The following is a 17,419-nucleotide window of genomic DNA, read 5'->3' as shown; positions in this document are numbered from 1 at the left end:
TTTATAGGTTGCCTTTTCATTCTATTAGTATGTCCTTTGATGCACAAGTTTCTCAGTTTGATGTTGTCTCATTTGTCTATTTTGCTTTTGTTGTTTGTGCTTTTGGTGTGATAAGCAAGAAATCCTTGTGACATCCAATGTCATGAAGATTTCTTCCTTTATTTTCTTCTAGGAGTTTTATAGTTTTAGGTCTTATGTTTAGGGATTTAATCCATTTTTATTTAATTGTTGTATAGGGTCCAACTTTAGTCTTTTGTATGGGCACATCCAGTTTTCTAACACCATTTGTTGAAGAAACTGTCTTTTCCCCCTCGGTTGATCTTGCCGCCCTTGTTAAAGGTCATTTGGCCGTATATGTGAGGATTCATGTCTGATCTCTATGTTCTTTTTTTTTTTTTTTAAAGATTTAATTTACTTTATTAGAGAGAGAGCACGAGCAGTGGGGAGGGGCAGAGGAAGAGGGAAAGGCAGACTCCCTGCTAAACCTATGTGGGGCTCGATCCCAGGACCCTGAGATCATGACCTGAGCTGAAGGCAGACACTTAACCTTCTGAACCACCAAGGTACCCCTCTGAGCTCTCTATTCTATTGTGTTTGTCTATTCATGTGTCTTAATGCCAGTACCATGCTGCTTTGATTACTGTGGCTCTGTAATTTTTAAATTTTTTATTTAAGTAAGATAAATAAACTCCAGTATGGAACCCAACACAGAGCTTGAACTCATGACCATGAGATCAAGAACTAATCTGAGATCAAGAGTTCCCCAGGCATGCCTATGATTTTTTTTTTTTTTTAATCAGAAATTGTGGGTCCTCCAGTTTTCTTCTTCTTTTTCAAAATTGTTTTGGCTATTCAGGGCTCCTTAAGATTCCATCTTTTAGGATGAATGATGAATTTTCCTATGTCTTCAAAAAAATGCCACTGGGAATTTTGATAGAGATTGCCCAGACAGTCACTGTTCTGTAATAAATGCAGTGAAAAAACTCAAAAAAGTCATGAAAGCTACCAAGGCAGTAGACAGAAGCTAGAAGCATGTACAATTTTCTCAACCTCATGTAAAATAAAACTGAAGCATGTATAATTTTCTCAACCTCTTTGTAAAATAAAACTATCACAGCAGAAAATTATACCAGTAAATGTATTTGTCTTAGTTTGTCTCTTTTTCAGATCTCTACAGATTAAATGGCCCTTAGGAGAAAGGAAAGAGAGAATCAGTTGTTTCCTTTGAGCAGTAATCTTTTTTTCTTTCTTAAGATTTTATTTATTTATTTGAGAGAGAGAGCGCGCGCACGCAAGTGAGCGGGGGGGGGGGGGCAGAAGAAGAGGAAGAAAGAAATCTCAAGCAGACTCTCTGCTGAGTAGAGCCTGACATGCAGGGCTCGATCTCACGACCCTGAGATCACAACCTGAGCCGAAACCAAAAGTTGGGCACTTAACCAACTGTGCCACCTAGGCACCCCAAGAGCATAGTAATTTTAGTAATAACAATAATAATAGTGATAGCCATGGTATCATATAATTTGTTTAGCTTTTATGTTGTATAATGCATTTATAGTCCATTATGTCATTTTATTTTAGTCCAAAGCAGCATGTCCCAAAGTTATGGTCCCTGTAATACTGGTTCTTCAAAAAAACATTTTATGATCAAGTAATTTGGGAAGCATTGCAAACTGCATTCTTTTGTAACCTGCACTTAGAGATTCATTGTTAAAAACTCTGAGAAATCCTGCTGCAGATATATAAAGAAATCAGTTCAGTTTTGTATAAACCAGTGTTTACTAAACTGTTATGGCTACAGTTTTTTTTGTTGTTGTTGTTTTAATAAACTTTGTTACTGTCCCATGAATCTAAGGTATGTCTAAAGGCACTTAGAGCAGAGAATTTAAATGAACAGTGTTTATTTATTTTATTTATTTTTTAAAAAAGATTTTATTTATTTATTTGAGAGTAAGAGTGAGAGAGAGCACAAGCAGTGGGGCGGGCAACACGAGAGGGAGAAGCAGGCTCCCCGCTGAGCAGGAAGCCCAATATGGGTCTCTATCCCAGGCCCTGGGATCATGACCTGCGCTGAAGGCAGGTGTTTAACCAACTGAGCCACCCAGGTGCCCATAGATGAACAGTTTTTAAATGCTGCATTGTAAATACTGAGTTTCTTCAGAGTGGTGCTGGAAACGAGATGCATAGGACACAGGGGCACGTCAGCTAGCACAGGATGGATTTCTCCCTTCGTGCCTATAAGGAGCTAAACCTGGGGTGACAGTCAGCATGCATGGAAGCCTGGGCGTGTTTATAATAAAGAAACTGGACCATTTCCTCCATATGCTCTGTGCATGAAACCGTGTGCCATCCTATTTGCAGCAATGCCCTTGCTGAAAAAGAGAGAATGGATTCTGCAGTTATGTTGAGCCAGGCCAGACGAGATCTGTGAGATGAGACCTACTTAATCACCTCTTCACATGACAATGATTTGGAGTGTTTTCAATACAGCAAAATAAGAGCAAAACAAATTACCTTTCATTCAGCATGATTAATCATATTGGTTGTTTATGTATTTCTCTCCCTGGCCATGATATATTCTCCTTCCTAATTTCTTTTAAGGAATGGCTTCTTCTAAAACACTTAGAGTTCAGAAACCTTTAAATGATGTATTATTTATCTGTCTGGCCACACACATTCCTTCAGAGTCATTACTGACTCATTTCTACAGAGTCATTAAATCCATCAATGGCACATTTGCTGACTTAATAATCAGCAGATTTAGTTTTCAGGAGACTCAGGAAGCGGTAGAGGGCAGATACATGAGAAGATATCACACCCACTGCTGACACACAGGGGCGAGGTGGTCACTTCCAACCAAGGGAGCATCTGTGGACCTGCAGCTCAGACAGTTTTGGAGACCCTTTATATTATTTATTTATTTATTTATTTAACAATTTTTTAAAAGAAGATTTTATTTATTTATTTGACAGACAGAGATCACAAGTAGGCAGAAAGGCAGGCAGAGAGAGAGGAGGAAGGAGGCTCCCTGCAGAGCAGAAAGCCAGATGCAGGGCTAGATCCCAGGACCCTGAGATCATGACCCGAGCCGAAGGCAGAGGCTTTAACCCGCTGAGCCACTGAGGCACCCCTTGGAGACTCTCTCTCTCTCTCTCTCTCTCTCTCTCTATATATATATATATACATATTTTTTTAATTGATTTATTTGAGAGAAAGAGAACACAAGAAGGGGGCAGGGTCAGAGGGAGAAGCAGACTCCCCACCAAGCAGGGAGCCTGATGTGGGACTAGATCCTGGGACTCCAGGATCATGACCTGAGCCGAAGGGTCCCCAACAGGCGCTCGTTGGAGACCCTTTTTAAGTAATTCACACTCTCAGACATGACATTGAATATTCTCTCAGAATCATCATGTAAATGACCACCCTAACAGCAAAACACTTAGACCTGATAAACTCTGGGAAGATCTCCAAATTTAGGAAAAAACATATTTACTACTTAGCTATTTGATAGATGACTCAATAAAATCCTCATCTGCATATGCTTGATGGCCCATTCTTGCAACGGTGATTTTGTCCAGCTTTCTACAGAGAGAATAGAGAGAGAAATCAGAATTTCTTGGATTGGATCAATCCAATAATGGATTGGTGGTGAGTCATCATGGCAGATGCAATGATGTTTTTGTTTTGCTTTGTTTCCCTGAGTGAAATGATTTTTTTCTTTTCTCTTCTTTTCTTTTTTTTTTTTGGTGATTGATAGTGTGGAAAGATTTCTGTTGGCTTCACCTCTTATTCTTGGTACATTTTTTAGGAATGTTATCAATTTTAGGAAACCTTCTCTCAAGTGTCTTTCACTTGCAAGCTATAGGATTTCAAGGCATTTCAGAGGTTTGTTGTTGGAGAAGCGAATCTTACATACTTTCTGAATGGTTAACACTCATGGACCAGCTTGTCTTCAGGGGCCCCTCATGTTGGGGCATATTATGATGGTCACATCAGACCTTCTACCTTCGCTTATCAAGGTGGGCTCCGTTGGGAGACTGGGTGTTAGAACTATTACTAACAATTCTTCCTGTAGGGAGGCAACTATAAATAACTAAACTATACACAGAAGAGTCTGTGAAACACATAAATATCCCACTCAGCCAAAACTAGATGTAACCCCATCAGCTTCCTTAGTCATGATCCAAAATGCCCATGGCTCCTCCTGTAGAACCCAACACAAGGAGAACTATGACTGAGGAGAAGCTGTAGTGGGAAAGAAACTGGCCCCAGCCATGTGTGGTTACACACATAAATTTTTTAAAAACCTATAAATTTTACAAGAACATATGGCCATCTACAAAAACATACAGGTGCTTCCCATGAGGAGCCTTCAAGTTTAATGAAACTTCAAGTTTATTAGCTGCATGGTAAATCCATTTCTTCATTTTCGTCCACTCCCAATTTTCTTCCACCAAGCTGCTGCTGTTTCCTTAGGAATGCCTAAGGAATTCCTTAGGAATGCCTGTTTGCTTGTTGAACTTAAGGACCAGATCTGTAGAAAATATGACACAAACGTGTAGGAGACGTGTACATGGCTGTATTTTAGCTGGCCAGTTTATTACATTTAACAGAATAATTACTTGGCATTATGGGATCAGTAGCTCTTTTTTTTTTTTTTTAAAGATTTTATTTATTTGACAGACAGAGATCACAAGTAGGCAGAGAGAGAGGGGAAGGGAAGCAGGCACCCTGCCAAGCAGAGAGTCCAGTGTGAGACTTGATCCCAGAACCCTAGGGTCATGGCCTGAGCTGAAGGCAGAGGCTTTAACCCACTGAGCCACCCAGGTGCCCCGGGGGTATCAGTAGCTTTTAAATTTGGGGTCAAAATCATCTCTGTAGCTTTTTAAAAATACACATACACAATATACCCAGAAATTCTGATTCTGTAAAATCAGAATTCTACAGAATTCTACCCAGGGTGAGGCCCAGGAATCTCCAGTTTTCAAGTTTCCCAGCTGATTCTGATGAGCTGCCAAGTTTGAGAACCACCGATGTAGATACAATATTTGGGTGAATGCCTCTGCCTGCCACAGCTCCATGGGAATAAAGGATGAACTTACAAAGAGGCTTTTGATCTGGTGCCAGCAAGAGCGGTGAGTTCGCCGTCAAATTGGCTATACCAACACTCAGTGAGGAGATTGTCATAGGTTTTGTATTGTTCAGACTCTTTGGGGTGCAAATAGAAAATCCCATTTCAAACTAGTTTAGGCATAGTTAGGAACTTATTGGCTCCTGTGGCTGAAATGCCCATTTCAAGTGTGGTTGAACTGAAGTTTCACATAGCCTTCCATGGAGCACTGTCCACAGAGAGATAGCATCACTTACAATAATGAGTCTTGCAAGAGCGTTTTATTGCCCTGGATGGATCAAGTGTCCATTTCTGACCCAATGGCCGCATCCAGAACATCTGTCTGGCTAGACCTGAGACAGAGGACCACCTCGGGCCATCTGGGCTGGTCAGCTTCACTGACCCATGGGCCTGTGAAAGGGGGTAGTTGTTCCCCTAAGCAGGATTGCAGGCAGAAACAACTGATGAACGGGTGGTTGGCTCAGTGAACTCTAGAGCCGCTTCTCACTGAGGGCAGTCTTGCTTTGTCTTTGTTCAGGTCTCAGACTTGCCCAGCCCCAGTGCCATGCATGTCTGAGGCCTGGCTCCTGACAGCTGGGGGCATGGGGCCATGGGGAGGGGTGCTCCAGAACCCATCTGGCGATCTGCAGCTTTCTGCCTCCTGTTCGGGTGAGGTGGGTTGCATGCAGTTTTGCAACAGTCCAAGATGAGGTGGTGGATCCGAGGAGACTAAGCCAAGAAAATTCTGCCATCATATGCAGAGTCAAGATCCAAAGCCCAAGGAGGCAAAGTCAACAGAAGCCCATAAGAGGATGTTTCCGAAGTACATGGTGGTGTACATGCGAAAGTAATTTTTGAGCAAAAGCAAGGATGGCTAGAACAACTGGCAAGGCCATCTCCCGCAGCTGTTGGGGGGCCTGGAACAGCTAACCCCAAGATCTGTTTACCGAATGTGTTTTCTCCGTAACAAGATGGGTGCTTTTTTGCATTTGGCTATCACACTATCACCAGTCAGTGGGAAGACGGACCCGGAGATGGGCCACCTATATCCCGCTCAAGGAAGGTTCCCCGTTGAGCTGTGGAGAGGTCCATCACCACACAGCTCCCAGGTGATGTCTCCTTCAGGGCCTCCCTGGGCCGCAAACAGCAGCTGGGCCTAAAACCATGGCCGCCCTAGACAGCCTGCGTCTAGAGGTAATATGGAGACCCAGCTAGCTCCCCCCACTGAGGGACAATTTTCCTAGGCATTGCGTGCTCTATAGTTCCCCACCAGTCCAGGGGCTTTATGAAGCCTGCAGCTCCTTTTTCCCTCAGCCCAGTTCTTCCCACAAGCTTTCATCACTATTGATCCCCAGTAAACATCTCGAACCCCAACCTTCATTTCAGTATCTGCTTCTGGAAAACCCACCCTGTGATAAGTATCATGAGGTTACATTCTGATCGGCCTATTTGAAGTAAGAAGAAACCTTCAACTTGCAAACTACTTTTTAATTCATTACAAAACAAAAACAAAAACAGACGTAGGACTCCTTCTCTTCCTTTGAAAAAATAAGATATTGTGAGACCCGAAACTAATATAACACTGTGTCTTAATTATACAGGGATTTCTTTTTAATTTAAAAATAAGGATATCACATTGAAAAATTCTAAACTGTGTATTTGCACAATAATATTAAAAAATGTTCTAAAGTGCAGATTTCTGGAATGATACAGAGAAGATTAGCAAGGCCCTTGCGGCAGCTGACATGCAAATTCATGAAGCCTGCCCTATTTAATAAATAAATGAACAAAGTGCAGTTTCCCCCACCTCCATTCCCTTTATTGCTTCTCTTAGGAATCAGAGTGAAATATTTTCTTTGATTTTGCCAAACTTTGAGGACCATGTAAATTCACAGGAAGTTGTGCGGGGGAAAAAGATCTAGTTTAATTAAATATTTGGGTAGGGAGGAGCCATTGTCTTCATCATATGTTTTCAATCAAAAATTTTAAAAATTAAAATCAGGGGGCACCTGGGTGGCTCAGTCAGTTAAGCGTCTGCCTTTGGCTCATGTCATGTAGGATCGAGCCCAATGTGGGGCTTCCGGCTCAGTGGAGAGTCTACTTCTCCTTCTCCTTCTGCCATTTCCCCAGCTTGGGCTCTCTTGCTCTATCTCTCTGTCAAGTAAATAAATAAGAATTTTTTTTTTTTTAAATAAAAAGATGAAACTCAACATTGAAACTGTTTGGAAAATGGTATTATTTTTCATTCACAAAGGCATATCCGTATCTCAGAACATATCTACAGGGGCACCTGGGTGGCTCAATGGGTTAAAGCCTCTGCCTTCAGCTCAGGTCATGGTCCCGGGGGCCTGGGATCGAGCCCCACATCAGGCTCTCTGCTCAGCAGGGAGCCTGCTTCCCCCACTCTCTCTACCTGCTTCTCTGCCTACTTGTGATCTCTGTCAAGTAAGTAAATAAAATCTTTAAAAAAAAAAAAAGCATATCTACATGATTTTGAACCTCAGTTTTATTTCATTACAGTTGTGGAGAATAGGTACTTAGTAGAGGCCTAGAGTTTTTAGAGTCCCTGTTAAATTATTTTCTGTAAATGTAGTAAAATACCATAATTTAGACTTTTAAAATGTATTTTTTTAATCCAAGCCGTAGAGCACGTAGCTAAAAAATTCAAGCAGCTCAGAACAACTTATAATGAAAAAAGACCCTACATCAGTGCTCCTCACTCCCAGCCTCTTTCTCCCAAAGCAGCCACCGTTAATCATTTATGCTGTAAGTTCTGTTAGCGGTTACCTAATGCATCTCTAAATTACCTTCTTACATCGCCACTTCTTGATCTGTCAACTTTGGATATTAAATATTGATTTTCTGCTATTGTGGGTGAGGATTTAAGTTCCTGCATTGTTCCAATTTGTATATTTGTATTTCTATTTTTAGCTTCTTTGTAATGGTAAATATGCTAAAAATTATGTCTTATTCCATTGGTTTTCAAAGGCTCTCATGATTGCTCTTTTTTTGATGAGAATATTAACACCCTTGCCCTTTCTTCCACATTTCTTCCCTCCCTGACCTCTGTTCACTGTTTTTTAACCTTTATGATATCAGTGTTGGTAAATTTATGTTCTGTTGTAATCATAATTAACTTTGTCTATAGGTTGCTTCTATGTGTTGAAATAGAAAAAAAATAGTGTTTACTCTTAGGAGTCATGAGTGGTTTATCACAGAGCCCTGTCACGTGCTTCGAACATACCTCTTTGTGGTTTCGTTGTCATGAAACTTGAACCTCCCCAAAGGGAAATGTTCTAGGCATCAAGGTCGAATGTCTTCTTTCTTATATCCTGTTCAGAACCGCACTCCAGTTTGGTAGCTGTATATTTGAATTGTGATTTTTTTTTTTTAAGAATTTATTTGAGAGAGAGAGAGTACAAGCAGTGGGAGCAGCAGGTAGAGAGAGAGGCAAATACAGACTCCCTACTGAGTAGGAGGCCGGACACACCTTGATCCCAGGACCCTGAGATCATGACCTGAGCAGAAAGCAGACACTTAACCAACTGAACCATGCCGGCGCCCCTGAATTGTGAGTTTTAATTGACTTCTTTCCCTACTTTCTGATTGCTTTCTCTCTTATTCTTGTTGGTGAATGGAAAATAATGGGCCTTATTCACTGTTATTTGCGTATCTTATTGATTCTGTTGATTGGATTTTTTCTTCTCCTTCTCCTCTCTCTTGGAGAGTGTCCCCTTGGAGTGGTCTGGTTTCACATTCTAACATGGACTGATGTTTTTTTTCAGAATAGCTCCTCAAGGGTCACCTTGACGTGTGCTTTCATTAAATGCCTGGTTAGTGACATGGTTTCTTAGATCTTCATCATCCTCTGTCTTGGTGTTCAGCTTCAGGTAAATTCTTCAGAAATAGTGCGATCTAAACTCTGTGAGTTCTTGCATCTCATAAAAGGAAAATGACCATTTCCCATTCTCACTTGATAGAGTTTGTATGGCACCCTTGATTCAAAACTATTTTTCCTCAGAAATTAGCTGCTGAGAAGGCAGCTATTTTTTCCTGTGGGTGACCAGTTGTTGCTTTCTGAAAAATTTAGAAAATTCTCTTATTCTTGGTGTCCCCAGATTTCACCCCAGATATCAGAGTCTGGGTCTTTAAAAATTAGGACATATTTAAGACATGAAGGGACATAAAAAATAATATAATGGAAATAAAACATCAGATATTCCCCTTTTCATTTAGTCTCCTTGGCTCGTGAAGCTCCCCCTTATTAGATTTTTTATTAGTGGAATGGATTGATCTTCTGTGTCTTTTTTCCTCCTATTATCTTTTTCTTTGAGGTTTTTATTGTTATTTCCTTGGGAGGGGAATCCTTTGACTCTATCTTCCAATTATTCCTTTGATTTTAAATTATTTTTAAAATTATTATTTTTTAATTATTTAAATTATTTAAATCATTACCAGATTTTCTTGTTTCAAAGAGCTGGTTCTTGTTTCCTTGTTTAGACTGAGATATAATTGATACATAATGCTATACTAGTTTACAGTGTACAACAGAATGAGTTGATATATGTATGTATTCTGGAATGAACACCCTGATAAGTTCAGTTAACATCTATTACTGCATACTTACAATTTTTTTCTTGTGATGATCTCTTTAAAGATTTACTCTCTTAGCAACTTGCAAATTACACAATACAATGTTGTAAACTATAGTCACCGTGCTTTAATTACATACCCCAGGCCTTGGCCTATGACCTGAAGTTTCGTTCTTGCTTTCTGAGGGTCCCCTTATGTAAGTACTTCCTATGAGTACTATGTCTTCTGTTTGTTTGAGATTTTATTTATTCAAAGGAGCCAGAGAGAGAGAATGTGCTGGGGGAGGGGCAGAGGGAGAGAGAAGCAGACTCCTCACTGAGCAGGGAGCCCCGTGTAGGAATCAATCCCAGGACCCCAAGATCAGGACCTGCGCTGAAGTCAGACACTTAACTGACTGTGCCACCCAGACATCCCTATCCCTATATTTTTAGCTCCTCTCTCATATGTGTCTGTCATACCTGAACCCAAAACCACCCTGAAGCTGTGTTGAGAATGGTTTCCTTCTCCACCGCAGCTACTTCCCAGAATATTCTAAACTGCCACCTCCTCAGCTATTAAACTTCTCTCTGTTGCTGTCTTTCTTCCAGAAATTTGCTTAACTCTCTCATCTGCAAGGTCATCCTCTGAATAGCTCGCATTTATTCCTGTTTTTATTCCTGTACTATTATTTTAATGGGATTTCCACAGAGAAGAGAATGAAAAATTCGCGCTTAGCATGTAGCTGCCATGGTGAATCAAAAAAAAAAAAAAAAAAAAAGTAAGGATTTTCCATCCTGCCTTCATTTAAAAACTTATAGATGTGTAGAAAAGCTAGGACGTTTATGACGCATTTCACCCGGAAGACTGAATAAAGATAAACTTCCAGAGTGTTTGAATATAAAACAATTAAGTTCTCATTAGGAATGAGAACTCCTTGTGTAGAACCTGACAGAAAATGTCTCCTTGAATGCTCATTTTACAGATGGAGAAATTGAGGCTCAGTCCAGAAACCCTTCTCTCTACCTAAGACTGAATGTTCCAAGGGAGCAGGTTTAATTAACCCACAAGTCTTTTGCTGTAAGTGGGCTGTTGTCTTTTATTTTAGTTCTCTTCTTGAGAGGCTCTGCTGAACTCTGTCCTCAGCAAATGCACTACAATCATATTGGCATTTTGGTTTCAGAGAAAAAAAAAATCATTAATTACAATGTACATTATTGAACACCCATTGTAATAGGATCCCACTCTGGGAAGGGCAGGATATGCAGACTGTATTAATCAATTATTGCTACAAATCCAAACCATACTGACAGTATTAGACATATGATTTTTTTTTTTTAAGGATGGAACGGCTTTACTTATACTAATCTCACATTTCCTTTCCTCAGTTTGAAGTTTTAAAAGACTGACATTTTCTGCAAGTTAATTAAATAAAATATTTAATACTATTTTTAAAACCCATTTCATGACAATGAATTGTACATACGTAGATGGAAAGAAACGAGAACTGTAGCTCTCCAGATGGAAACTCTTCAGAACAGATGCCATCATCTTGACATGTGCTCTGGAGGAAGAGAATTAATCAAAATAAGGAATAACAATGTAGTGCTTAATGGTTATGGCTGGTTCCTAATTTATAGGATAACTGACGTACGTGGGGGAGCCATAGCGCATTGAGGCAGACGCAAAGAACCACTGCTTCATGTAGTGCAATTTACAAGGGAGCCAGGAACAAGGGATATAGCTTGTCTTGTTATTTCAATTATTGTTTTAATTAATGGCTGGGAGTGAAATTGCCATCTCTAGAATTGCCATCTCTAGAAACCTTGTGATAGGCACAGCAGCAAGGAGCCACAGAGCCCTCACAAAAGGCTCTGTTGTATACCCATCCTCCAGCTCTGATTTTCTCTCTTTAGCCTGTTGCTAGAAACACCTAACCTAGGGGAAATGTTATCAGCTAATATTATTTTCCTCCATATATCTTTTTCTACTGAGCCAATTAATCTTTAAGAAGATTTCTCTTTTTGTGCTTTGTGGGTCGAATATTGGTATTTTGTCTGCGCTATTCAAAGAAAGAAAGGGAAGTTGTTGGCAAAATAGATTTGTGCTGCAGTTGATTGGAATGGAAAGATTTGAATGATGAATTCAGATAGATTCTGCCTGTGTTCTGCCAAAGATTTTTTTTAATAGGAGAAGGGGATCAAAAGGTTAAAAGGGAGGAAGGCAGGAAGGAAGAAAGGAAAGAAGGAAGGAAGGGAGAAACGCCAGCGACAGTTTTGCAAAAACTTTTGCCCTGTATTCAAATCTCAAAGCCACATTTGCCTTTGATTTCTCTATGAAATAGCTCTACAAAACTGAAGGTATATTTGAAGTTTAAACAAGGTTAATAAAAACCCTATAAGCCTAGGGAAGTTATTAGGGCCAGGTCCATGCCCAGGTAATATTGGCCAATGAAACTGTCTTTATGAGAGAGAAGAAAACTTTAGTGGAGTAAGATGCCATGATGATATGAGAGGCTGCACCTGAATATGACCCTAGAGTCAAGATCCAAGCAGGGCAAAAAAACAGAATGAAAGGAGAACTGAAGTACGGCTTCCTAGAACCTTCCACCCGCCCCTGTGCTGCATCTAGAGCTCAACTCACTGAAGAAATACAACATGGAATTCCAGATGAGGCAAAGCTGTATGAGGCAGCATTCGTACCCAGAGGACAAGGGAGAATTGAGGCCATTGTGTAGATAACAAAGACCCATATTTCTTTGTTGGAGATTCAGATGACTGGAAAGACAGTCTTCCAGCTGTGATGGGTGGAAGTGCTATATGGAGACAAGCAGATGCACTGAAGGACGGCTGCTGTGATCTCACGTAATACGGCCAGAGGCGTCCTAGTTTGCAGTAACATAGAACTGGATAAGCAGTGACATGGCAGTTTATTGGCGACAACAGCAGAGTAGTATATACGTGAGAACACCAAAATATATAATAATCACCGTCCAAAGGAAAGTACCCATTAAACATTACATATTGGATTTGGCTTTTTAAATTATGTGAATTTATGTCCATTTTAAAGTAGTGGCTAATGATTTTTAAATGATAGGGCAATTAGAGATGGAATCTAGAAATGCTATTTTAAACTTTGCAAGTCAGGAACAATTCCACAATTCACTGTGAATAAGGAATAACTTCAGCTCTGTCCCACTAATGCTGACCGATAACAGTGTGGGGCTGACATGCACATCCTCCAAAATGCAGAGTTCCGAATCAATTGCCAGTGTTTAAAACATCTCAAGCGCTGAAAAGAAACTTTAAAGATGACGAATGTCAGCTTTTCATTTTGCCAACTCTACTATATTTTCAAGGTAACTGCTGACTCTTTACAGTGCTTAACTGCTAAAAGTTTAGCAAAATGTCTGTATTAAGTAGATTTATATAACACAGGGCTTAAACGTCTTTTTTTCACCTAGTAGAACAAAGTAGGTTTCACAGGGCAAGGGCTGAGCACAGGAGCTGCAGTCAGAGAGACCCTATGGGAATCCTTTCTCTGCTCTGACAGTGTAAAGATGATTTCTAAACCCTCTGAGCCCAAATTTTTTCATTCAGGGGCCCAATAATCATACCTCTTCTTTAGGTATTGTAAAGATTAAATGAAATCACTAATAAAGTACTTGACAAGTGCCTAACTTATAAGATACAAGATTTTGGGGATGCCTCAGTGGTTAAGTGTTTGCCTTTGGCTCAGGTCATGATCCCAAGGTCCTGGGATCAAGTCCCACGTTGGGCTCCTTGCTCAGCGGGGAGCCTGCTTCTCCCTCTGCCTGCTCTGCCTTCTGCTCCCCCAGCCGTGTGCTCTCTCTGACAAATAAATAAAATATCTTTAAAAAGATACAAGTTTTGTTACATTTTAATGGAAATTACTCAACATGATGCTATTTGGTACATATGGTTTGGGAGGGTAAACACAACAGAAACATCAAAATATTACATACAGAATTTCCTTCCTGATGAAAGGCATGGCTTAACATGCTTGCCTAGAGTCCTCTTTGCAAATTTCTACCTGTGGATGTTTTGGGCAAATATGTGAGTTCAGCAGATTGTTTATAATGGTTCTAACTCAAAGGAGAGGAATGCTGATTTATTGATTGACTCATTCATGCCTGTATTCAGCCATGGATTCAGGGATCACATTCCCTCTGTCTAGAATCTGAATTAAGGGACCCAGGGGACATTTTAATCCATGGAAGGCTGAAAGGTCATTTCGAGCAAGGCTGAGACAGCTGAATCGGCCAAGCAGGAGATAAGAATGCAGAAGGAGGGAGGCGAGGGAGAGCATGAGAACCCGAGACAACCTGAGTGAGACACAGGTGAGGCTCAGGCAAAGTCAGTGAACAAGGCTTCCCTGACAGGGGACAAGGCCTTGTTAGAACCGATTCTGTTTCCAGACTCATGCACACCGATGACCCTTCCGTTCTGGGAGATTTCCCTGATGCCCTGAATTATTGCCACCTCCCTCCCCATCATACGTACCCTCGTGTGAATGGGTTTCTGTGCCTTAAAACCCCGAGAGCCTGGTGCACAGTGGATGCTGAAAAAATGGTTTCCTTTTTACTTGATAACTTTCCTGGGTTTCCTGTTGACTCAGGGTGGAAACTCTTTCTTAGAAGCTAATGACAGTCAAAACATCATATAAATATCAGTGGCTCTTATTCTGGTGAGTAGAGGATCCTCACCAAAAAAAGGGACATGTAGGGCGAGTTACTGGTAAGGGACTGGGATCCTTGGCATCATTAGCTCACCCATTTCTTTAACGCTCCCAAGTTTGCTGGTTGGCAAATGGGCAAGATGAGGGCAGCGCCAACATTCAACTAGGTGCAGAAGGGAGGAGTCAGAAATGGGAATATTCTTTTTTTTTTAAGATTTATTTATTTAAGTAATGTCTACACCCAATATGGGGCTTGAACTCATGACCCCGAGATCAAGAGTCACATGCTCCTCTGACTGAGCCAGCCAGGTGCCCAGAAATAGGAATATTCTTTACTGATATATCATTATTCCTCTAACCAGCATGATCACTTAGAGACATGGTATCTGTCGACAGTTTGGAGGATAAAGGCTCTGGGATGCTAAGTGAGGGTCCAGTAAGATTGCATGAGACAAACGCCTGTTTCCCCCAACACTTTCCTGTATCGTCGCCGTTATTCGGTGTCATATAGCCTCTCTGTGATGATCTGTGGTGGTGGCGTGTGTCACGCTGGATTGACATAATAGCCCTTCTTTATTGACTATTAATATGATTTTTTCAAAAGTCTTGAACACTATTGACAGGAACTGCTTTAAGCTAAGGCACAGGAATGTCATACAAGGACCTGCAGGCATAGTGAAAGGGGGCTGAACTTCCACACTGCCCGTGAAGCATGGGATTTTAGAGTTGAAGCAAATTACGTCTGAGGTCTCAGCCTTGAGCTCTAGGAAGTAAATCTCTTATACAATTACAGGTTTAAATCAACTGTCTAAATATTAGCTATTGCCTTATAATATTTAGCTCTTTATTTATCCCTCAATAATTATTATTTACAAAATAGCTGTTACCAATAATAAGGAGTAGAGTACTATATGTAATAATTATTATTATAAATAAAGTCATTATACATCTCGTATGGAGCTTATTTTTTTTTTAAGATTTTATTTATTTATTTGACAGACAGAGACACAGGAGGAGAGGGAACACAAGCAGAGGGAGTGGGAGAGGGAGAAACAGGCTTCTGGCCAAGCAGAGAACTCGATACCAGGACCCTAGGATCATGACCTGAGCTAAAGGGAGACGCTTAGCAACTGAGTCACCCAGGCACCCCATCATATAGAACTTGCTAAGAGAAATCAAATATCTACTATCTGAATTTCATACTCTGTTCATTGTATTATATAACACTTTATTCCTATATAACTACTAGTACATAGTTGTATTAGTATTTTATTCTTGTAGTACTAGCAACTAGTAATCATTTACTACTAATAGTATTATTTAAGTATAAAATAAGCTAGATGTAATAGTACATAAAGACACATACATGAATACTTAAAAATAAAGTTTTCATACACTTATAAAAATAAAATGGTGTATAATAATAACAATTATTCTGAATATTTGGAAAATATAGAAAATAGAAGAAGAGACAGAAAATCCCATATTATACAACTTCCAAAGACGATCACTTATTGACGTGTTAGTCTATTTCCTTTTGGTCTTTTTACTAAACAAAAGTTATATTATTGTTGCTGTCATTTTCCTTGGTTGTGATCATAAGCATACAGAATTTTGTATTGTGCTTTTTATTTTTATTTTTATTTTATTTTATTTTATTTATTTGACACAGAGAGATCACAAGTAGCCGGGGGGCGGGGAAGCAGGCTCCCCGCTGAGTAGAGAGCCCGACTTGGGGCTCAATCCCATGACCCAAGACCATGACCTGAGCTGACAGCAGAGGCTTAACCCACTGAGCTACTCAGGCACCCCTGTATTGTACTTTTAATTTATTTTTATTTTATTTTTATATTTTTTAAAGATTTTATTTATTTGACAGACACAGATCACAAGTAGGCAGAAAGGCAGGCAGAGAGAGAGGGAGAAGCAGGCTCCTCGCTGAGCAGAGAGCCTGATGTGGGGCTCGATCCCAGGACCCTGGGATCATGACCTGAGCTGAAGGCAGAGACTTTAACCCACTGAGCCACCCAGGCGTCCCTGTATTATACTTTTTAAAGATCATATACTATCCCTCCCTAGTGTTTTCTAAATTTTCATGAGGTCCTTCTCAATGTAATTTTTCATCATAACACAATTTTTCATTGTACATTAACTTGTCATTTGTAAGTAGAAATTTAAGTTCTTTCCAAATAATTTTAATGCTTAGTCTTTGAATATTTTAGAGTAAGTTTTTGTTAGAATGTGGGAGCATCCTTCTATTATCTACATTTTACTTGTTCAAATCTGCTTAGTTGTTTCAAAAGAGTCACTCACCGGGGCACCTGGGTGGCTCAGTGGGTTAGAGCCTCTGCCTTCAGCTCAGGTCATGATCCCGGGGTCCTGGGATCGAGCCCCGCATCGGGCTCTCTGCTCAGCGGGGAGCCTGCTTCCTCCTCCCTCTCTCTCTGCCTACTTGTGATCTCTGTCTGTCAGATAAATAAAATCTTTAAAAAAAAAAAAAAAGAGTCACTCACCACTAATTTTAATTCATAGGAAATTTAGATATTTATACTTAAGATGCAATGGAATTTACTAAAGAAAAATGCTAAAGAGTCACTTCTCTGAGTCTTTCCAGTTTGTTTGAAGACAGTTGGCGAATTCTAGAGTCTCTGTGATCATATTCCCAGGGACTCAGTTACTAATGCTAATGGTATTTTGGTTTTGGGAAGCACTTATCCTAGAACTGTCCAGGTAAAGTGATTCAGTGCTAATATTTGGAACACTTTCCCTATTGGTGTTTTGTTTAAACTGTATTAGATTATTTTAGAGGGGGATGACTGGAGGGAGAAAGAAAAAGGGACTCTTAAGCAGACTCCACGCCCAGCACAGAACCGGTCACAGGGCTCAATCCCACAACCTTGAGATCATGACCTGAGCTGAAATCAAGTCAGATAGTTAACCAACACAGTCACCTAGGTGCCCCATTATATTTTTTTAAATAACAAAAGTGACATGATATAACAAGTCAAATAATACAGAAACATTTAAGAAATGTAACAATCTGCC

The 17,419-nt window shown here is 40.2% G+C and overlaps 1 long non-coding RNA gene and 1 other non-coding gene across 3 annotated transcripts in view; both read left to right on the top strand.

The window, feature by feature from the left end:
- LOC131827401 (uncharacterized) overlaps nucleotides 1-17,419 on the top strand; it is a 79,014-nt gene that overhangs the window by 16,848 nt on the left and 44,747 nt on the right. For both annotated transcript variants that reach the window (XR_009352004.1, XR_009352003.1), the window contains exon 4: nucleotides 10,662-10,756. This is a non-coding gene — a long non-coding RNA (uncharacterized LOC131827401). The remainder of the gene's footprint in view (nucleotides 1-10,661; nucleotides 10,757-17,419) is intronic.
- On the top strand, nucleotides 6,780-6,882 carry LOC131828419 (U6 spliceosomal RNA). Its single transcript, XR_009352429.1, has one exon. It is a non-coding gene; the product is annotated as a U6 spliceosomal RNA (small nuclear RNA).

The sequence above is a fragment of the Mustela lutreola genome, chromosome 3 (assembly GCF_030435805.1).
Source record: "Mustela lutreola isolate mMusLut2 chromosome 3, mMusLut2.pri, whole genome shotgun sequence".
Taxonomy (NCBI): domain Eukaryota; kingdom Metazoa; phylum Chordata; class Mammalia; order Carnivora; family Mustelidae; genus Mustela; species Mustela lutreola.
Note: the sequence above shows the minus strand (reverse complement) of the source record. Positions and strands in the feature narration are given on the sequence as shown.